At 44.5% G+C, this 24,112-nt stretch overlaps 1 protein-coding gene and 1 pseudogene across 1 annotated transcript in view; one reads left to right on the top strand and one right to left on the bottom strand.

Annotated features, from left to right (window-relative positions):
- The window catches only part of LOC149462245 (contactin-associated protein-like 5), a 689,962-nt gene that overhangs the window by 386,790 nt on the left and 279,060 nt on the right, over positions 1 to 24,112 (bottom strand). The gene's annotated exons all lie outside the window — the stretch shown is intronic.
- Positions 16,377 to 16,796, top strand: LOC149462246 (small ribosomal subunit protein uS12 pseudogene; annotated as a pseudogene).

Below are 24,112 nucleotides of genomic sequence, written 5' to 3'. Positions count from 1 at the left end.
AGTAGGAGCACTGAAAAGTGGCCATTAGCTTTGGCGGTTAGCAGGTCGTTGGAGAGTTTGAGTAAGGCGGTTTCGGTGGAGTGTAGGGGACGGAAGCCGGACTGTAGGGGATCGAGGAGGTTGTTGTCGTTGAGGTGAGAGCATAGGCGGGTGTAGACTAGGCGCTCGAGGAGTTTAGATGTAAATGGGAGCAGGGAGATGGGTCTGAGGTTGTTCAGGTCATTGGGGTCCAGGGAGGGCTTTTTAAGTATGGGGGTGACGTGTGCATATTTCAGAGGGGAGGGGAAAGTGCCGGAGGAGAGGGAGAGATTGAAGATGTGGGTAAGGGAGCGTAGGATGGAGGGGGAGGGAGGTCGTAGAAGTTGTGAGGGGATAGGGTTGAGGGGGCAGGTGGTGAGGCGGGCATCAGAGAGGATCTTGGAGACTTCCTCGATGGTAGTAAGGTCAAAGGTGCGGAGTGTTGGGGGGGCTTCAGTATGAGAAATGTAGGGTGGGGTGGAAGTGGGGGTGGTCAGAGCAGTGGTGGGGCCGTGGGAGAGGGGTGATGAGGGGGTAGCTGAGTGAGGGGGAACAGAGTTCGAGGGAGTTTGAGCAGCGACGAAGTCCCTGCGGGTTATGCCGAGGGGGAGGGGGGATAAGGGGGTAGCTGTGTGAGAGGGGACGGGTTGAGAGGGCGTGTGAGTTGCGGCGATGTCCTTGCAAATTGTGTCAATCTTGTTTTTGAAGTGATTAGCAATCTCAAGGGCAGTGAGTGAGGTGCTGGGTGGAGGTGGGGGTGGAGAGAGTAGAGAGTTGAAGGCGGAGAAGAGTCGGCGAGGATTGGAGGAGAGGGCCTTGAGGAGGGTCAGGAAGTAGGCTTGTTTGGCTGCGTGGAGGGAGGAGGTGTAGGTGCGGAAGGCAGATTTGTAGCGGGTGAAGGCTTGTTGGGATTTGGTTTTGCGCCATAGTCGCTCCAGGGCACGACTGCGTCGTTTGAGGGTTTTGGTGTGATCAGTCTGCCAGGGCTGGAGCGGTCGGGGTCTGATGTTGCGTGTGGTTAAAGGCGCTAGTGAGTCAAGGGCTGTTGACAGCGCATTGTTATAGGCAGTCATAGCCAAGTCAGGGCAGGACAGGGGGAGGATGCGGTCGTGGAGTTGATCAGCTGCAGAGTGGAGGGAGGCAGGGTTCAGGTTGCGGAGGTTACGGCTGGTAGTAGTGTGACATTTGGAGGGGTAGGCGTTGGAGGACGAGGAGATAGAGAAGGTGATCAGGTTGTGGTCAGAGAGAGGAAAGGGGGTGTTAGTGAGGTTGTGGGGAGCACAGTGGTTGGAGAAGACGAGATCAAGGATATTACCGTCGGAGTGGGTGGTGGATTGTATGCACTGTGCAAGTGCAAAGAAGGAGGTTAAGTGGAGGAGATGGGATGTGTCCGGGTTGTTGAGGTTGACAGGGATGTTGAAATCCCCAAGGATGATGGTGGGTAGCTCAGAGGAGAGGAAGAAGGGTAGCCAGGAGGAGAAGTCATCCAGGAAGCGGGGTATGGATCCAGGAGGCCGGTATATCACAGCAATCTTCAGGGGGTTTGGGGAGAATAGTCGGACGCAGTGGGCCTCGAAGGAGGAGAAGGATAGGGAGGGGGGGTTTGGGAGGACTCGGAAGGTGCTCTGCGGTGACAGGAGCAGACCAACCCCACCACCTTTACGACCGTTGGGCCTGGGTGAGTGGGTCCAGGTGAGACCTCCGTAGGAGAGTGCAGCAGGGGAGGTAGAGTCAGTGGCCTGGATCCAGGTTTCCGTAATCGCCAGGAGGTTGAGGGAACGGGAAACAAAGAGGTCGTGGATGGCGGTAAAAAATCATAAAAAATCATAATATAATATAATAAATTTAATTCAATAATATAATCAAACCAAAAACACTGAAATATGAAATATAGCGCCAAGTTCGCACATCGCTGAGCAAAGTCGCAGAATCGTTTTCAGTGTCTGATGAGGAATTTCCCCCACGAATCATTATCACTCAATTCTGCAAGTGGTTCTGATTTACTATCGCTGTTCTCTAGCCGGTCTAAAACCGCGTCTGACCTAAAGGGGCGCTTTTTGGATGCCATGGACGTTTCTCAGTTTCCAGGCAGAAAGAACAGTAAAAATGCAGGCAGGGCGCCGGACAAAGCACTCGGGACAAAATGTATGTGAAATGGTTTGATACAGGAATGTTATACTATGTGATTTTAGTGTATTTAGTGAATGTCACTTTTTCACATTTTTGAATTTCCCGTCAGTTCTGTCCCCCGTACGTCCCGACGTCGCAGGGAACGGAACCCAGAAGACGGATGCTGGCGTCCGCCGGAGGACATTACAGGGGACACTGCAGGGGGGACATCGCGGGAGCGCAGGACAAGGTAAGTGCAGAAGAGATCCCGGAGCAACGCTGCAGTGTATTCCCGAGTGTAGCTCGGGGGGGTTACCGCTTGTGGTGCTGAAACTTTACCCCGAACTACACTCAGGAATACCGCCAGGGGGGTTAAGTTAACTCCTCGCCTACAGGGCACTTATACCCCCTTCCTGCCCAGGCCAATTTTCAGCTTTCAGCGCTGTCACACTTTGAATGACAATTGCGTGGTCATGCAACACTGTACCCATAATAAATTTGTATCATTTTTTTGAGACAGATAGAGCTTTCTTTTGGTGGTATTTAATCACCTCGGGGATTTTTATTTTTTCTTAAACAAACCAAAAACAACTGAAAATTAAAAAAAAAAAAGTTTTTTCTTAGTTTTTGTTATACAATTTTGTAAATAAGTGATTTTTCTCCTTCACTGATGTGCGCTAATGAGGCTGTAGTAATGGGAACTGATAGGTGGCACTGATGGGCACTGACAGGCATCACTGATGGGCACTGAAAGGCAGCACAGATACATGACACTGATATATGGCACTGATAGGCAGCACTGACTGGCACTGATAGGCGGCACTGACTGGCACTGTTAGGCAGCACTGACTGGCACTGATAGGTGGCACTGACTGGCACTGATAGGTGGCACTGACTGGCACTGATAGGTGACACTGATGTGCACTGATAGGCGGCACTGATGTGCACTGATAGGTGGCACTGATGTGCACTGATAGGTGGCACTGATTGTCATTGATAGGTGGCACTGACTGGCACTGATGGGTGATATTGAAAGGCAGCTCAGATGGGCACTGATATGTGGCATTGATGTGGCACTGATGGGCACTGGCACGAGGCACTGATGAGCACTGACTGCTGGCACTGATGGACACTGACAGATGGCACTTCTGGGGCCACACTGACCATCAGGGCACACTGATTATCAGTGTACATGTCCCCTCTGCGGAATGCCGATTACCGGCTCTCCTCTCCTCTGTCAGGGTGACAGCTTGTGAGGAGAGAAATGCCGATAACCGGCATTTCTGTGTTTACATGTGGTCAGCTGTGATTGGACACAGCTGATCACATGACTGAGCCGACATCTTCGGCTCTTTTGGTGATCCTTGATACGCTGTGTCCGAGGGGCACAGCGCACCGGCGATCGCCACGCAGCGCGCTCCCAGAGCCGCCGGTGAGAATGGAAGGACATCATATGACGTCCTCCCAGAACGAGAGAACCACCTTGTGTCCGTCATTGTACTATATGGCGGGCGGAAGGTGGTTAACAACACCCGAAATCGGTCCGCAAAACGCGGTGCGATGTGCAGAATCGGATCGCATAGGTGTGAATACCCATGCGATCCGATTCTAGTGCGGACCCAAAAAAAGGGTCCTGCATGTTTTTGGTGCGGATGCGGTGTGAATACAACCATACAAAATGCGAATCACATGCGATATACCGCATGTAAACCCAAGCTAAGTCCTCACGCACACGGGATGTTTTTACAGCGACTGTTTTTGGCTTTTGATGTTTTTTCTCCATCCAGTAACCCCCCAGCATGTTATCCTAGGTGTCCATACACACATAGACTCGAATCAACGTTTTTTGGCTGGAAAAAAAAGGAGTTTTTTTAGCTGTAAAAATGCTCTAATGCTGAAAAACGCGACAAACCGGTGTTTTTGGACATTTTTTTACCCAAAAAAAAAGGGGGGGTGTTAAAAAAAACGCTTAAAAAATGCAAATGCAAAAAAAGGCAAAACGCTGCTAAACACTAATGCTAATGCAGAAGTTTATTGGCTGTAAAAACACTCTTAACGCTGAAAAACATTGCAAAACACAGTAAACCGCAGCAAACTAGCGTTTTTGAACCTTTTTTTTTGCAAAAAAAAAATTTTTGATAAAAAAGCTAAATGCAGCAAAACGCCGCTAAACGCTAATGCAAAAACACTAAAAAAACGCTGAAAACCTCCCATTTTTAACGTGAATTTACACAGCTACCGTTACCAGTGTTATTAAACGCCCCGTGTGCATGGATCCAGGACTAGCGGGTTTCTAGAGGAGTTTTTTGGCTGTAAAAACATTCTAACACTGAAAAATGCAGTAAAATGCGGCAAACTGGTGGTTTTAGACTTTTTTTGAGTAAAAAAAACCCACAAAAAAAAACACCGAAAAATACAGCTAAATGCTGTAAAAAAACTCTAACGCTGAAAAAACGCAGCAAAACGCGGCAAAATATTGTTATTAAAATGCCCCGTGTGCATGAAGCCAGAACTAGTGGGTTTCTAGAGGAAAGCTGTAAAAACACTGTAACACTGAAAAGCGCAGTAAAGTGCGGCAAAACATGGTAAAACGCAGCAAACCAGCATTTTTGGAGTTTTTTGAGCAAAAAAAAAAATTGCTAAAAAATGCTAAAATACGCAAATCCAAAAAAAGCTGGAAAATGCGACAAACTGTTATTTTTGGACCTTTTTTTTAGCAAAAAAGCCCAGGAAAAAATGCTAAAAAACGCAAACACAAAAAAAGCAGAAAAAGTGGCAAAATGCAGCTAAATGCAAAAAATGCTAAAAAACGCGGAAAAACTCCTGTTTTTAATGCGACTTTGCACAGCTAACGTTACCAGCGTTATCAAAAGCACCCCCTCCCCAGTGTGCATGGAGACTCAGAGTCATCTGTAGCTGAATATTTTCATTAGCCCGGGATCACACTGGATCCGACTTTGAAATTGGGCGGCTTCACTGGAATTCGCATGATTTCAAAGTCGCATGTGAGTGCAAGTTCAGGGGTGACTTGGCAGACATCTATACCAAAAAACAATGTGATCAACACTTAGACTCTGTGTAGTCCGAGTGATAAAGCAGTGTGCACCTTCAATAGACAAAACATAAAGAACAACAAAAACGACGGCGCTATCAATAACATATACAGTTGTGCTCAAAAGTTTGCCTCCCCTGGTGGCAGAAATTGTGACATTTTAGCATTGATATTGAAAATATGACTGATCTGCCAAAAAACGCTCTTTTATTGAAGGATGATGCTCATATGAAGCCATTTATTATCAAATAGTTGTTTGGCTCCTTTTTAAATCATAATGATAACCAAAATCACCCAAATGGCCCTGATCAGAAGTCTCCACCCCCCGGATCAGAAGTCTCCGCCCCCGGATCAGAAGTCTCCGCCCCCGGATCAGAAGTATCCGCCCCCCGGATCAGAAGTCTCCGCCCCCCTGGATCAGAAGTCTCTGCCCCCCGGTTTAGAAGTCTCCACCCCCCCGGATCAGAAGTCTCCGCCCCTGGATCAGAAGTCTCCGCCCTCTAGAATGTTCGGCCTTGGTACAGACACACAAGGTGACACACACGAGTTACAATGCCAATTAGAGGTTAATGTCCCACATCTGTGGCTTTTTAAATTGCAATTAGTGTCAGTGTATAAATAGTCAATGAGTTCCTTAGCTCTTCCGTGGAAGCACTGACTAGGCTAGATACTGAGCCATGGGGATCAGAAAAGAACTGTCAAAAGTCCTGCGTAACAAGGTAAAGGAACTTTATAAAGATGGAACATTAACCTCTAATTGGCATTTTAACCCGTGTGTGTCACCTTGTGTGCCTGTACCAAGGCCAAACATTCCAGGAGGCGGAGATTTCTGATCCGGGGGCAGAGATTTCTGATCCCGGGGGCGGAGACTTCTGATCCAGGGGCGGGGACTTCTGATCCGGGGGGCGGGGACTTCTGATCCGGGGGGCGGGGACTTCTGATCCGGGGGGCGGAGACTTCTGATCCGGGCCATTTGGGGGATTTCTGTTATCATTATGATTTAAAAAGTGTCTGTACCAAGGCCGAACATTCTAGGGGGCGGAAACTTCTGATCCAGGGGCGGAGACTTCTGATCCGGGGGGTGGAGACTTCTAAACCGGGGGGCGGAGACTTCTGATCCGGGGAGGCGGAGACTTCTGATCCAGGGGGCGGAGATTTCTGATTCGGGGGCGGAGACTTCTGATCCGGGGGGCGGAGACTTCTGATCTGGGCCATTTGGGGGATTTCTGTTATAATTATGATTTAAAAAGGAGCCAAACAACTATGTGATAATAAAAGTCTTCATATGATCATCATCCTTCAATAAAAGAGCATTTTCTGGCACGATCAGTCATATTTTCAATATCAATGCCAAAATTTCACAATTCCTCCCCGGGGTATGCAAACTTTTGAGCACAACTGTATGTCTGTACCACTTCATGCACAGAAGTCGATGCAAGTCGCACCAAAAGTTGCCAAAATAGCGAAAGAACTACTTTTCGACTTGTCATGTGATTTGGCGCTGTGATTTCGGGGTGAACCTGGGACAAGACGGGAAAATAAGATGGCAGACTAAAAACTAAAAAGAAATAAATGAAATACAATAAATCGCAATTGGAAAGCAGGAAGGCAGCAATCATACTCGGCTCTGTGCGCATTCAAAATCGGGTTTGGCAAAAAAATGACATTTATCCCCGGTTCACGCTACAAGGTCCGCGCCGCATCATAATCGCACCCCGCTCGTGTGAACCACTGCGGGGGTGTATGTTAAGGTGACAACACCCCGAAATGCGGGGCAATGTGCAGAATCAGGTGTGAACACCCATGTGATCCGATTCTGGCGTTGACAAAAAAAAGGGTCCTGCACTATATTCTGTGCAGATGTAATGCGATTTGAACCATACAAACTGTACGGCTCAAATTGCACAGCACAGAAATCGCATGTGATTCACACGCAGTGTGGTTGCTGTGTGAATGTTACGCCCTGCATCATTGTGAACCCGGGCTCAAAGGCTCTACAGCACTGGTCTCCAAATGGTGGCCCAGGGGCCGGATGTGGCCCTTTGCTGGCTTTTATCTGGCCCTTAGGGCACCATTCCATCCACTGACTTGGGGACAATGGGACATCATTCCTGCCACTGACACCAACAATGGGGCACAAATCCTCCCATTTATTCAAATGATAGTATACAGTTTCACCCAATATCACCAACAATGGGGCACTATTCCTCCCACTGACAACAATGATGGGGCACTATTCCTCCCACTGACACCAATGATGGGGCACTATTCCTCCCACTGACACCAATGATGGGGCACTATTCCTCCCACTGACACCAATGATGGGGCACTATTCCTCCCACTGACACCAATGATGGGGCACTATTCCTCCCACTGACACCAATGATGGGGCACTATTCCTCCCACTGACACCAATGATGGGGCACTATTCCTCCCACTGACACCAATGATGGGACGCTATTCCTCCCACTGATACCAATGATGGGGCACTATTCCTCCCACTGACACCAATGATGGGGCGCTATTCCTCCCAATGACACCAATGATGGGGCACTATTCCTCCCACTGACACCAATGATGGGGCGCTATTCCTCCCACTGACACCAATGATGGGGCACTACTCCTCCCACTGATACCAATGATGGGGCGCTATTCCTCCCACTGACACCAATGATGGGGCACAATTCCTCCCACTGACACCAATGATGGGGCACTATTCCTTCCACTGACGCCAATGATGAGGCACTATTCCTCCCACTGACACCAATGATGGGACACTATTCCTCCCACTGGCACCAATGATGGGGCACTATTCCTCCCACTGACACCAATGATGGGGCACTATTCCTCCCACTGATACCAATGATGGGGCACTATTCCTCCCACTGACACCAATGATGGGGCACTATTCCTCCCACTGATACCAATGATGGAGCACTATTCCTCCCACTGATACCAATGATGGGGCACTATTCCTCCCACTAACACCAATGATGGAGCACTATTCCTCCCACTGACACCAATGATGGGGCACTATTCCTCCCACTGACACCAATGATGGGGCACTATTCCTCCCACTGATACCAATGATGGGACACTATTCCTCCCACTGATACCAATGATGGGGCACTATTCCTCCCACTGACACCAGTGATGGGACACTATTCCTCCCACTGATGCCAATGATGGGGCACTATTCCTCCCACTGACACCAATGATGGGGCACTATTCCTCCCACTGACACCAATGATGGGGCACTATTCCTCCCACTGATACCAATGATGAGGCACTATTCCTTCCACTGATACCAATGATGGGGCACTATTCCTTCCACTAACACCAAAGAAGGGCACTATTCCTCCCACTGACATCAACGATGGGGCACTATTTCTCTCGCTGACACCTACAATGGGGCACTATTCCTCCCAAAAACACATTCCTTCCACTGACAACAGCAGTTGAGCACTGTTCCTTCCACTGACACCTACATTGGGGCACAATTCCTCTCACTGATACCAGTGCTGGGATACAATTCTTTCCAATTACACCAGCCATGGGGCACCATTCCTCCAATTATCACCAATGGTAGGGTATTTGTCCTCCCACTGACACCAATGGTGGGGCACTATTCTACCCACTGACACCAATGATGGGCCACAATTCCTCCCACTGACACCAATAATGGGGCACTATTCCTTCCACTGACACCTACATTGGGGCACAATTCCTCTCACTGAAACCAATGCTGGTATACAATTCTTTCCAATGACACCAACCATGGGGCACAATTCCTCCAATTAACACTAATGGTGGTGCACAATTCCTCCCACTGACACCATCAATGGGCCACATTTCCTTCCACTGACACCAATGATGGGGCACTGTGCCTCCCACTGACACCAATGATGGGGAACTATTCCTTCCGCTGACACCAGCGATGGGGTACTATTCCTCCCCTAATTGCAAACATCAGGCATTGTTTACTGCCAGGGAAGCCAGGACATTTTCTTCTCTGACTTCACGCAGTCCGGCCCCGCTAAAAGTCTGAAAGACAGTTAACTGGCCCTTTGTTTCGAAAGTTTCGAGACCCCTGCTGTACAGTTTTTGCCATTATATATTTAGAACTGGGAAAAGGTAATAATAATAAAAAATAAGTAAATAATAATAATAATAATAATAATACTACTACTAATAATAAAATAAATAATCATAAATAACAATAATAATAATAATATAAATAATAACAAACTATAATAAATAATAATATTAATAATAATAATAATAATAAACTAAATAACTATAATAATAATATTATTAATAATAATAATATTAATAATAATAAAATAAATAATAATAAATAACTATAATAAATAATACTAATAATAAATAACTATAATAATAATAATATTAAGAATAAGAATAAAATAAATAAGAATAAATAATAATAATAATAATAAAAAATAACTATAATAATAATAAGAAGAAGAAGAATAAAATAAATAATAATAAATAACTATAATAAATAATAATAATAATGCATTTTCATTTTAGCACTTTGGCAACTGCTAACCAAACAACCATACAGTACAAAGTACATTTAGTGAGGGAGGCAGCAACAGATTTCTGCTCTGTGGCCATTCAGAAGCGGGTATGGCAAATTTCACTATAATGACCCTACAGTTTTACCATCATATTTTTATCACTGGAAAAAGGTGGTAATAATAATAATAATAATTTTTCATTTCAGCACTTTGGAAACTGATGGAGAATAAAGTAGTTTGCTGAGATAATAAATATTATTTAAAAGGTCATTATTTAAAAAAATATATATACACTACAAATGAAATACATTTTCTAAGAAAAACAGCAACAATGTTTTGCTCTGAATTTTGCTCATATTCAAATTTGGTTAGAAATTACCTTTAATGGCCCTACAATTTTTACCATTATATATTGATAAGTGGAAACATTTTATAATAATAATAATATCTTTTAATTTGTGCACTTTCACAACTGCTAGAGAATAGTGTGGTGCGATATAAAATATAGGTATGTCATAAATGAAAAAAGGTAATAATAATAATATTAATAATAACAACTTCTGATTTCTGCTCATTGACAACTGTTAGAGGATGAAGTAGTGTGTCGAGAGATTATTATTGAGGTAAATCATTATTTAAATAACCATACGGTACAAAATACATTTATTGAGGAAGGTGGCAACAATGTTTTGATTTTTGAACTGCAGGCATTCAGAAATGGGTACGGCAAAAATTGCTTTTAATGACCTTACAGTTTTTGCCATTTTATATTTATAATAGGAAAAAAGGTAATGATGATGCCTGGGAGAGAACACAACACACAGACGCCCAGTACCAGTCCATTACCTCCAGAGAGGGAGCCTCCAGTTAACCCTTGTGAGCTGCACCCACCTATCCCTTAAGGGGAACTCTGGACACCCCTGGATCATCAACATTTAAAGTCCCGGGACCCATCCACCTTGAGAGGGAGCCTTTTTCCACAACTGGCCCAGATGACTACCTTGATGACACCGGGATAATATATAACGCGCTACGCGCACCAATATTGCACATCCGGTGCATGCGCATTTCTTCTGTTTCCACGAGCACAAGCACCCTTTGAAGCTTTTGGGACTATATGGGCACTATCTAGTCACTGACACAAATTATTTGCTCTAGATACTTATAATTGTATATTTTCAGTCACTGATACGAACTACAGTCAGGTCCATAAATATTGGGACATCGACACAATTCTAACATTTTTTCTCTGTACACCACCACAATGGATTTGAACTGAAACGAACAAGATGTGCTTTAACTGCAGACTGTCAGCTTTAATTTTAGGGTATTTACATCCAAATCAGGTGAACGGTGTAGGAATTACAACAGTTTGCATATGTACCTCCCACTTGTTAAGGGACCAAAAGTAATGGGACAATTGGCTTCTCAGCTGTTTCATGGCCAGGTGTGTGTTATTCCCTCATTATCCCAATTGCAATGAGCAGATAAAAGGTCCAGAGTTCATTTCAAGTGTGCTATTTGCATTTGGAATCTGTTGCTGTCAACTCTCAAGATGAGATCCAAAGAGCTGTCACTATCAGTGAAGTCATCATTAGGCTGAAAAAACAAAAAAACCCATCAGAGAGATAGCAAAAACATTAGGCGTGGCCAAAACAACTGTTTGGAACATTCTTAAAAAGAAGGAACGCACCGGTGAGCTCAGCAACACCAAAAGACCCGGAAGACCACGGAAAACAACTGTGGTGGATGACCGAAGAATTCTTTCCCTGGTGAAGAAAACACCCTTCACAACAGTTGGCCAGATCAAGAACACTCTCCAGGAGGTAGGTGTATGTGTGTCAAAGTCACCAATCAAGAGAAGACTTCACCACAGTGAATACAGAGGGTTCACCACAAGATGTAAACCATTGGTGAGCCTCAAAAACAGGAAGGCCAGATTAGAGTTTGCCAAACGACATCTAAAAAAACCTTCACAGTTCTGGAACAACATCCTATGGACAGATGAGACCAACATCAACTTGTACCAGAGTGATGGGAAGAGAAGAGTATGGAGAAGGAAAGGAACTGCTCATGATCCTAAGCATACCACCTCATCAGTGATCATGGTGGTGGTAGTGTCATGGCGTGGGCATGTACAGTCATGGCCGAAATTGTTGGCACCCTTGATATTTCTCCAGGAAATCATGTATTTCTCACGAAACGTATTGCATTAACACATGTTTTGCTATACACATGTTTATTCCCTTTGTGTGTATTGGGACAAAACAAAAAAAGGGAGGAAAGAAAGCAAATTCGACATAATGTCACACAAACCTCCAAAAATGGGCTGGACAAAAGTATTGGCACCCTTTCACAACTGCGGATAAATAAGAATGTTACAAGCATGTGATGCTCCTGTAAACTCACCTGGGGCAAGTAACAGGTGTGGGCAATATAGAAATCACACCTGAAAGCAGATAAAAAGGAGAGACGTTCACTTAACCTTTGCATTGTGTGTCTGTCTGTGCCACACTAAGCATGGACAACAGAAAGAGGAGACGAGAACTGTCTGAGGACCTGAGAACCAAAATTGTGGCAAAATATCAACAATCTCAAGGTTACAAGTCCATCTCCAGAGAACTAGATTTGCCTTTGTCCACAGTGCGCAACATTATCAAGAAGTTTGCAACCCATGGCACTGTAGCTAATCTCCCTGGTCGTGGACGGATGAGGAAAATTGATGAAAGATTGCAACGCAGAATAGTCCGGATGGTGGATAAGCAGCCCCAAACATGTTCCAAAGACATTCAAGCTGTCCTGCAGGCTCAGGGAGCATCAGTGTCAGCGCGAACTATCCGTCGACATTTAAATGAAATGAAACGCTATGGCAGGAGACCCAGGAGGACCCCACTGCTGACACAGAGACATAAAAAAGCAAGACTACAGTTTGCCAAAATGTACTTGAGTAAGCCAAAAGCCTTCTGGGAAAACGTCTTGTGGACAGATGAGACCAAGATAGAGCTTTTCGGTAAAGCACATCATTCTACTGTTTACCGAAAACGGAATGAGGCCTACAAAGAACAAAACACAGTACCTACGGTAAAATATGGTGGAGGTTCAATGATGTTTTGGGGTTGTTTTGCTGCCTCTGGCACTGGGTGCCTTGACTGTGTGCAAGGCATCATGAAATCTGAGGATTACCAAAGGATTTTGGGTCGCACTGTAGGGCCCAGTGTCAGAAAGCTGGGTTTGCGTCCAAGATCCTGGGTCTTCCAGCAGGACAATGACCCCAAACATACGTCAAAAAGCACTCAGAAATGGATGGCAAAGAAGCGCTGGAGAGTTCTGAAGTGGCCAGCAATGAGCCCAGATCTAAATCCCATTGAACACCTGTGGAGAGATCTTAAAATTGCTGTTGGGAAAAGGTGTCCTTCCAATAAGAGAGACCTGGAGCTGTTTGCAAAGGAAGAGTGGTCCAAAATTCTGGGTGAGAGGTGTCAGAAGCTTATTGATGGTTATAGGAAGCGACTGATTTCAGTTATGTTTTCCAAAGGGTGTGCAACCAAATATTAAGTTAAGGGTGCCAATACTTTTGTCCAGCCCATTTTTGGGGTTTTGTGTGACATTATGTCATATTTGCTTTTCTGCCTCTGTTTTATATTTGTTCCAATACATACAAAGGGAATAAACATGTGTATAGCAAAACATGTGTTAATGCAATACCTTTTTTGTGTGAAATACTTGATTTTCAGGAAAAATATCAAGGGTGCCAACAATTTCGGCCATGACTGTATGGCTGCCAATGGAACTGGTTCTCTTGTATTTATTGATGATGTGACTGTTGACAGAAGCAGCCGGATGAATTCTGAAGTGTTTCGGGAATATTATCTGCTCATATTCAGCCAAATGCTTCAGAACTCATTGGACGCTTCACAGTGCAGATGGACAATGACCCAAAGCAGACTGCAAAAGACACCAAAGAGTTTTTAAGGGAAAGAAGTGGAATGTTCTGCAATGGCCAAGTCAATCACCTGACCTGAATCCGATTGAGCATTTCACTTGCTGAAGATAAAACTGAAGGAAAAATGCCCCAAGAACAAGCAGGAACTGAAGACAGTTGCAGTAGAGGCCTGGCAGAGCATCACCAGGGATGAAACCCAGCGTCTGGTGATGTCTATGCGTTCCACACTTCAGGCTGTAATTGACTGCAAAGGATTTGCAACCAAGTATTAAAAAGTGAAAGTTTGATCTATGATTATTATTCTGTCCCATTACTTTTGGTCCCTTAACAAGTGGGAGGTACATATGCAAACTGTTGTAATTCCTACACCGTTCACCTGATTTGGATGTAAATACCCTCAAATTAAAGCTGACAGTCTGCAGTTAAAGCACATCTTGTTCGTTTCAGTTCAAATCCATTGTGGTGGTGTACAGAGCCAAAAATGTTAGAATTGTGTCGATGTCCCAATATTTATGGACCTGACTGTATATGTCATATTTATTTATTTATATGATCTTTGCGCATATTTTATCAATTGTGAGCACTGCACTTATATACTTTATGTTCATTTAAAGGTTTTATCTAATTACCTTAGTGCCAAGCTGCTAACTAGTCTCCATTTGAATTTTTTAAGTGCGCTCACATATATTGTTTATTTACATCGAATTTCATTATTTATTGTTTATTTTACCTCCCTTTCATCTGAATAATTATTTTAGCACTGCACTATTTTATTTATACCTGTACAGGTGTTGGCCATAAATGATAGAGCCCATTGCTGGGGGACAGTCCTCCTAGCTAGCTTCCCAGGCATACCTGTACAGGTGCTAATCCATAAATGGTAGAGCCCATTGCTGGGGGACAGTCCTCCTAGCTAGCTTCCCAGGCATACCTGTACAGGTGCTAGTCCATAAATGATAGAGCCCATTGATGGGGGACAGTCTTCCTAGCTAGCTTCGCAGGCATACCTGTACAGGTGCTAGTCCATAAATGGTAGAGCCCGTTTCTGGGGGACAATCCTCCTAGCTAGCTTCCCAGGCATACCTGTACAGGTGCTAGTCCATAAATGGTAGAGCCCGTTTCTGGGGGACAGTCTTCATAGCTAGTTTCCCAGGCATCCCTGTACAAGTGCTAGTCCATAAATGGTAGAGCCCATTGCTGGGGGACAGTCCTCCTAGCTAGCTTCCCAGGCATACCTGTACAAGTGCTAGTCCATAAATGATAGAGCCCATTGCTGGGGGACAGTCTTCCTAGCTAGCTTCCCAGGCATACCTGTACAGGTGCTAGTCCATAAATGATAGAGCCCATTGCTGGGGGACAGTCTTCCTAGCTAGCTTCCCAGGCATACCTGTACAGGTGCTAGTCCATAAATGGTAGAGCCCATTTCTGGGGGACAATCCTCCTAGCTAGCTTCCCAGGCATACCTGTACAGGTGCTAGTCCATAAATGGTAGAGCCCATTTCTGGGGGACAGTCTTCCTAGCTACCTTCCCAGGCATCCCTGTACAAGTGCTAGTCCATAAATGGTAGAGCCCATTGCTGTGGGTTCTTTGGACAGGTGCTTCCTGGTTGCCATAGGTCACATCTTCCTACGTGGACCTTTTAGCTTGTTCCCATACTCCTTCCCGTGGGCACCCCTGGAGCGAGCCTTCCAATATTTAAATGTAACACCAGATGGAGGGCAGGCCAGAAAAAGCCCTGGAAACCAATTGACCCAGTGCTAACCTTTTCCCACCTGGGCAGCCCAGTCTAATGAACCTACCTTGTAGGCACCTGCCTACACCCTGCTGCTCTAGATACTGGCCCATGAGTGCAATTATAGTAAATACAGCCCTACACTGATCCTGAACAATCATTCAGCAATTAAGGTGAAGACACAGTAGGAAGCAGAGCCTGAGCATGTAATGAAGACACATGACACTGGTTATGGAGGTCTAGACTTGCTCATTATAACAACCCTTAGACATATTCCGGCCTGGATATTCATATCAGATTTCCTAGTTTATTTCAGGCTTTTCTTTACTGCACATTACATGTTATCCTACGTTGAGGGAGTCTGCATGCAGGAAGGAAAATCGCTCAGCTTTTCTTCTGTAACTAAATTTTGATGGGAGATTTCTGACATTTAAAGGTTCTCCGTTTATCACAGAAAATCTGCAAAGTGTGGATGTAACAGATGTATTTCTGCTGGGACCTCAGCCGATGTACGAGCTAATTACTGGTGACATTTCAGTCATTGAACATCGGCTCTACGAATGCACTTCCGCAGGAGTCTCTCACCGTTCACGCCAATTCCCAGAGCTGGCTTCTGTTTCAAATTCAGAAGGTAATTTGGGATAAGGAGAGATTACTTCATCAGTCTGCTTAACCCTCACACTGCTCTTCGGAACTACGCAGCTGTACCGAAACTTAGATGTGGCGAGTTCCCAAAAAGCCATTTGACTTTGTACATCCCAGCTGATCATCTCAGGTCTAAGGACAATTCCACTGAAGAGAAGAGACGAGCACAGTTATTTCACCAAAACTGATTTTGACCAAAGCAAAAATTCTATATTTCGGGAGGAGACCAACAGCACTGTAATGCCTGGACCTCCATGGCAGGATCACCAGCTACTATTTTATTGACAGCTGCAGATTTCAGTTTAGTGGGTGCTTTTGCCCTGCAATCGGCCCTGGGACAGGCAGGATGGGCAAGTGCCGTGGTCTTCGTACAGCAAGAAAGCTCCGTAACCACGACGGAGAAGAAGAAGGCCCACTTGGGGACTGCCCTAAAGGCTAACCTTCTTGGAGGTGCTTCCCATGCTAAAGGAATTGTCCTGGAAAAAATCGGTGTTGAGGCTAAGCAGCCAAACTCTGCCATCAGGAAATGCGTCAGAGTGCAATTGATCAAGAACAGCAAGAAAATTACAGCTTTCGTACCAAACGACGGTTGTCTGAACTCTATTGAGGAAAACGATGAAGTGTTGGTTGCTGGATTTGGTCATGCTGGTCATGCCGTTGATGACATTTCTGGTGTGTGATTCAAGGTTGTCAAAGTAGCCAATGTTTCTCTGTTGGCCTTGTACAAAGGCAAGAAGGAGTGACCAAGATCATAAATGATTTTCATTGTTTAACCTCTTCACGCCGGCCGAACGCAAATGTGCGGCCTCCCGACGTCTGGGCCTAGACGCGGAGCAGCCGCACATTTGCGTTCTATTAAAAAAGGACATATGTGCCGAGAACTTGCGCCCAGCGTGTTCCCAGCACACATGTACTCATGGAAAGATCCCAATTTCCTCTCCTCTTTCGATCGGGACCTTTCCCAATCATGTGACCGCCATGACGGCGCCGTCACAGTGGTCACATGACCCTAAACCCCGCCCCGCCTCCCGGCTTCTGAAACTCTTGAAGAGGCGCCGGCGTGATGGGGTTAATTTTGTAGCGATTGCTCCCTGGAAAATTATTGGGTCCTCCAACCTGTCTTGTGTCAGCCGGCCCACATATGGACCAAGATGCACACAAACTACTCTTCTGGCAAAAGAAAAATCAGGCTCCACTCTGTAGCGTGTTTTTACTATTTATTGCAGCACTGAAATATGGGAGAAAGGGTCTAGGGCAGGCATGCTCAACCCGTGGCCCATGGAGTCGACCTATGTGGCCTGCAACCTCCAACCTGATATGACAAGTAATGAAAAGTGGAAGAAAAAACAGACCAGGGAAGCGCATACCCTAGTATCATAAACTTCTTTAATATGACATAATTCACTCACATGCTCCTGGAAGGACACCAAGCTCATCACACGACTGTGAGAATCCACCTTCAGAACCCCTGCATGGTGGCCACTAGATGTAATTCACTTGGCAAAAAGCTCCTCTCCCTGTTTCTGGGTGTTAGGAGGGAAGGAATGCTTGAAAAAGGAGGCCACACCCTAAAACATGTCATAATTATGGAAACCGCAATTTGTCCTTTGGGTGCACACCACTCTACTGAATAATTGCTGGTCCTCCATAATCCTGGCTGTCATACATAAGCCACTATTTTGGTTGGCTCCCCGCTCTTCTCTTTCCTTCCTAACACATAGAAATGTGAACCGTGCCAGATCATTTCATGGTGGTCCTCCACCGGTTACCAAATCACTTAAGTGGCCTGTGCTTTTCAAAATGTTGAGCACCCCTGGTCTATGGATTGCAGAATACGCAAAAACACAAGTAGGAAGACAGATATTCAAATCAGTGTTTATAAACCAGGGTGCCGTAACACCTTGGGGTGCCATTTGGGTTCTTCTGGGATGCCAAAACCATTAGACCTAGTTAACCCTAGATCAGAGATGATTGAGAGGACTCTGTGGTGATGGGGGACTCTGATGCGATGGGGGAAACTCTGATGTGGTGATGGGACTCTGACTCTATTATGGGGGACTCTGTAGTGCTAGGGGCCCCTGATAAATTGGGAAGACTTTGATATATGTGGGCCTATGACACGAAGGGACAACTCTAATGTGTTATCAAGGTGGTAGTGTTCATCGTCCCAGGCTCAGGTTTCCCATTGATAAGTAACATTTTAAGTGCCTTGAAAAAGTATTCATACCCCTTGAAATGTTTCATACTTTGTCATGTTACAACCAAACATATAAATGTATTTTATTGGGATTTGATGTGATAGACCAACACAAAGTGGTACATAATTGTGAAGTGGAAGGAAAATGATAAATGGTTTTCTAATTTTTTTACAAATAAATAAGTGAACAGTGTGGCGTGCATTTGTACTCAGCCCCCTTTACTCTGATACTCCTAACTAAAATCTAGTGGAACCAATTGCCTTCAGAAGTCCCCTAATTAGTAAATATTATGTATTTATTATTATTTATTTCAGGTACTTATATAGCGCCGTCAATTTACGCAGCGCTTTACATATATATTGTACATTCACATCAGTCCCTAACCCTCAAGGGGTGTACAATCTAAGGTCCCTAACTCACATTCATACATACACATACTAGGGACAATTTTAGACAGGAGCCAATTCACCTACCAGCATGTCTTTGGAGTAAATAGAGTCCCCCTGTGTGTAATTTAATCTCAGTATAAATACAGCTGTTCTGTGAAGCCCTCAGAGGTTTGTTAGAGAACATTAGTGAACAAAACAGCATCATGAAGGCTAAGGAACACACCAGACAGGTCAGGGATAAAGTTGTGGAGAAGTTTAAAACAGGGTTAGGTTATAAAAAAATATCCCAAGCTCTGAACATCTCACTGAGCACTGTTCAATCCATCATCCCAAAATGGGAAGAGTATAGCACAACTGCAAACCTTCCTGGCCGTCCACCTAAATTGACAGGCCGGGCAAGGAGAGCATTCATCAGACAAACAACCAAGAGGCCCATGGGAACTCTGGAGGAGCTGCAGAGATCCACAGCTCAGGTGGGAGAATCTGTCCTCAGGATAACTATTAGTCGTGCACTCCACAAATCTGGCCTTTATGGAAGAGTGGAAAGAAGAAAACCATTGTTGAAAGAAAGCCATAAGAAGTCTCATTTGCAGTTTGTAAGAAACCATGTGGGGGACACAGCAAACATGTGGAAGAAGGGGCTCTGGTCAGAGGAGAGTTTAGATGACCTAAAAGCAAAACGCTATGTGCGTCAGAAAAACTAACACTACACATCACCCTGATCACACCATCCCCACCGTGAAACATGGTGGTGGCGGCATCATGTTGTGGGGATGCTTTTCTTCACAGGGACAGGGAAGCTGGTCAGAGTTGATGGGAAGATGGATGGAGCCACATACAGGGAAATCTTAGAAGAAAACCTGTTAGAGTCTGCAAAAGGCTTGAGACCGGGGCGGAGGTTCCCCTTCCAGCAGGACAACGACCCAAAACATCCAGCCAGAGCTACAATGGAATGGTTTAGATCAAAGCATCTTCATGTGTTAGAATGGCCCAGTCACAGTCCAGACCTAAATCCAATGGAGAATCTGTGACCAGACTTGAAAATTGCTGTTCCCAGACGCTCTCTATCCAATCTGACAGAGCTTGAGCGATTCTGCAAAGAAGAATGGGCAGAAATGTCCCTCTATAGATGTGCAAAGCCGGTAGAGACATCCCCAAAAAGATTTGCAGCTGTAGGTGGTTCTACAAAGTATTGACTCAGGGGGCTGAGTACAACAAAAAAGAAAAAAGAGGATTTCTAATCAAAAATCCAAACTCCTCTTGATTAAAACTCTTTTTTCTTTTTTGTTGTCTATGTTTGCTTAGATTCACATATGTGGATGATATTCAGTCCCTGGAGGGAATACATGGCTGGTGTCAGATTCAGTAATACAATGGAGACGTGTTGTTAGTGACATTTATTTCTGCTCTTGAAGACTGTAGCTTTGTATCATTATCAGTTCTTCTTTGATACATATGGTGAACATCTCATTACTGTCTTCCATCTATCATATAGTAGGCTCCGGAAAGGATTGTTGAAACAGTGCTGTTCCATGATTGAGTCCCTCCCCACGGACCCAGCAGGCACCTGTCGTCAGACACACACATTGTCGCACATGTCAACACAAGGTAATATATATATATATATATATACATATTGGTATGTTATTATATCAATTATTTTATACCTCTTTTTTTTTCCTCTTGAGTTTGCCTTAGAATTGGTCATTTCTAATTGGGTTTAACGACACTAACTATGTCCATATTTTAAAATTATTGTATATCATTGTTTATAATATTATGATTATCATATGATTGCATTAACCACATATGTTTTATCCTAGTTTGTGTATAACAAGATCCAAGGCCCTGAGGAAGAAGCTCTTCCGCGAAACGCTTCAACCATTCTAAATTAGGATCTTATGTACAAATATATGGTTACATTTCAAGCTATACTATTCATTTTAAAATTCTTTTATAATGTCTGTTGTGTGATATATGTACATGATAATAATAAAATACTGTTTTTATGAATTGATATTCTCTTGGGTATTAAGGAGGTACATTTCCAGTCCGAAATCTTAAATACTGCGTTCATATTCAATATATAGGGATGGTATGTACATCCAGATAGAGTGGTGCAGCGCTAAATAATAATACACGATAAAAACACACAATATGCTAGTGCAAACTTATACACGTGCGTGATGTCACTCTGATGGTGATCAATAAATATTAAAAAGTTCAATATAATGGTGCGGATCATGGAGAGATCCTAATTCCAGGTGAGTGGACGTCCTGATCCAAGGTGTGATAATAAGTGCAAACCACACAAATAGGTGAAAAACGCACTCACCAGATGTGCGTTTAAAATACGCAATATATGATCCTGCGTCACCAGGCCATAGATCGGTCATCAAATCTCGGATCGGGTTACCCACAGATCACCTTCCCGGTTCCACAGAGGCAAGGTCACCAGAAATAGATCGTTTGTTCTTTTCTTGCCTTCACTTTTCTGTTTCTGCTGAATTGCTTCTGCTTTTATTCCTTTTCAGGTAGGAGGCTGGGGCTTGTTGGAGCAAAGGGATTCATATTACTCTGACATTCTATCCCTGAGCTCTCCTGAACACCTAAGAAGTATTAAAATATTGAAATTTAATTTCTGGTGACCTTGCCTCTGTGGAACCGGGAAGGTGATCTGTAGGTAACCCGATCCGAGATTTGATGACCGATCTATGGCCTGGTGACGCAGGATCATATATTGCGTATTTTAAACGCACATCTGGTGAGTGCGTTTTTCACCTATTTGTGTGGTTTGCACCTATTATCACACCTTGGATCAGGACGTCCACTCACCTGGAATTAGGATCTCTCCATGATCCGCACCATTATATTGAACTTTTTGATATTTATTGATCACCATCAGAGTGACATCACGCACGTGTATAAGTTTGCACTAGCATATTGTGTGTTTTTATCGTGTATTATTATTTAGCGCTGCACCACTCTATCTGGATATACATGTATTATTGGAGATTTTCTTTTGGTTACCTTTTCGGTGTATCAGCTGCTTGTTAACTTTGTTGTGTATACATATTTATACACATTTTCACTTTTTAAGGTAGCGCTCACTAAACATCTTTTTCTACATATAGGGATGGTAACTCCAGAGGGGATATTAACCCCAGATTAACCCTCCACATATGCTCTTTAACTTTATTATCCTCTTCACACAAGAGTTTCCTTATCCAGCCCAGCTCCTTTCTGTGTCAATATTTTTATTGAAACGCAGATCAATACAAAACAAATGTTTGCCCGCGCAGGGGTTACAGGTCAATGGGTGAACAAATAACAGGCGGTATCCATAACATTTTTAGATCATTACAGATCAGTATAATGCAGTCCCATGATCGAGGTCACAGTATAGCTTCAATGTCACAGAAGCAAGTCCTGGGAGGACACACGGTAGGTAACAATGGCATCAGTCTAACGTTTCACTTAAAGAAAAAGGAATGTCAGAGAAGGAAAACCGAATGGAAAAAAAGAAAAAAACAGAATAGGAGAAGAAGCAAAACCAAAAACATACAGAAGGAGGAAAGGAGGAGCCTCCTGCAGGCCTGGGTCCCAATGGAAATTTAAGGAGCCCCCAACCAAACCAATTCTAAATTAAAATGGAAAAAAGAAAAAAACAGAAGAGGAGAAGAAGCAAAACCAAAAACATACAGAAGGAGGAAAGGAGTAGCCTTCTGCAGGCCTGGGTCCCAATGGAAATTTAAGGAGCCCCCAAGCCCAAGGGGTATAGGGTAGGGAACTCGTAAGTCCACCAAGGACGCCAAACTTTCAGAAATTTAGCATGTGAATCACATACAATACTGGCCATCTTTTCATGCAACATCAAGGTAGTCAGGGTAAGCTTAACCTTACAGAAAGGGACAGAGGGTGACCTCCATGCTTTGGCGGTGACCCGTTTGGCGGCTATAAATACGTAAGTAGCTATCTTCTATTGGTGGTCATACAACCCCACACTCAGGCAAAATAGCAAGACTGATTTTGCATCCTTTGGGATGGGAATATGAAAGACAGCATATAAAAGGCCAAATACTCTGGACCAAAACCATTTGAGACGTGGGCATGACCACCAGGTATGAAGCATATCACCTCGCATATCACAGCTGCAGAAACATCTGTCAACAAAGTTGGGATTAGCACTTGCAATGTGGGCGGGAACCCAATACCATCACAAAAGGACCTTGTAAACAGCCTCCATTGTGGATGTATTGAATGAACAAGGAGAAATAATTGACCATGCTTTAATCCAGTCCGCTGAGTCTACAGAAGCTCCCAGGTTCCTCTCCCAGCTGGAAATGTAAGACAAAGAGGAAGAAGCTACATAATTCAATGAGGAATATAGAAGAGTGATAGTGCCCGGGGCACCTGGAGACGTCCGGCAAAGGTGTTCAAAGGCTGTGCACCTATATGGAAACATAGAATTGCGTCTTAGCGAGGATATCCAGTAGTGAAGCTGGATATAGCGGTAAAATTCAGACCACAGAGCCTGGTAGGTTTCCTGAATAGAGGACCATGAGGGGAACGTTCATGAGGAAAGAAAATGTCGAACCTGTGTGAAGCCGTGCACGACCCACCATTGAAAGGTAGTCAGTTGTTCAAGGCCTGGGGAGAAGAACCAGTCCAGCTCCTTTCAAGCATCTGCTCCAGCTCTATGTTAGTTTCCAGGGTCTTGCTGGACGCTGGGATCAAACAGTAGTCTTCACACATTGCACCCTCCCAGGGGAGAGTCCCAAGGGAAAGAGAGTTCTGGAAAGGTGTTTCTAAATATGCAGAGTCATATAAATATTCATGACCCAGGAATTGTCCTTTCCACACTGACTACTTGATCTCTTTCCAAGCTAAGGCGATAACACCCACCAGGCTTACGGAAAAACCTACAGAATCCAGAAAAGGTAATCATCAGCTCAGGCTGGTTGCAGCCTCTTAATAGCACATTTTAAATTAATTAGAGACACAATTGCATAAAGCAGGGCAAATAGACTTCCAACAGTGGTGGTGAGAAAGTCAACAGTAAGTGAATTTTAAGATACCCTCCCACTAGACCATTTGTTTCAACAATATATCTTCCCATAAGATTTAAAGTGTATGTAGCGCCCTCTAGGTAGTTTTTTTTTATTAGTCAGTGGCTTGCTAGAAGCCTAGGATGAGTCAGCCTGAGAGTGAGGCAGTGAGGTTACCTCAGGGCATGCTGGGAGGTTTCACAAGTCACGGCTTCTTGATCCCTCCCACCCTTCTAGAAACTGCTGGACCTTTCTAGGAGAGGGGCAGAGGAGGGAGGGGGCCTGGATTTGCATGTTTAGGGGAACCTGGCCAATCCCCTGGCAGGAGGCCTGGCATGGTAGCTTGGACAGCCCTTAAATGGGGGAGAGCCTGATCAGCAGGGGAGTTGTGGGAGTCGGGTGGAAGATGGATTGAAGGAAGGTGCTGGTGTGTGGA

Source organism: Staurois parvus, unplaced genomic scaffold (assembly GCF_062004578.1).
Source record: "Staurois parvus isolate SC_StPar_1 unplaced genomic scaffold, SC_StPar_1.0 ptg000179l, whole genome shotgun sequence".
Classification (NCBI taxonomy): Eukaryota; Metazoa; Chordata; class Amphibia; order Anura; family Ranidae; genus Staurois; species Staurois parvus.
The sequence above is the reverse complement of the archived record's forward strand: the minus strand, read 5'-3'. Positions and strand labels throughout refer to the sequence as shown.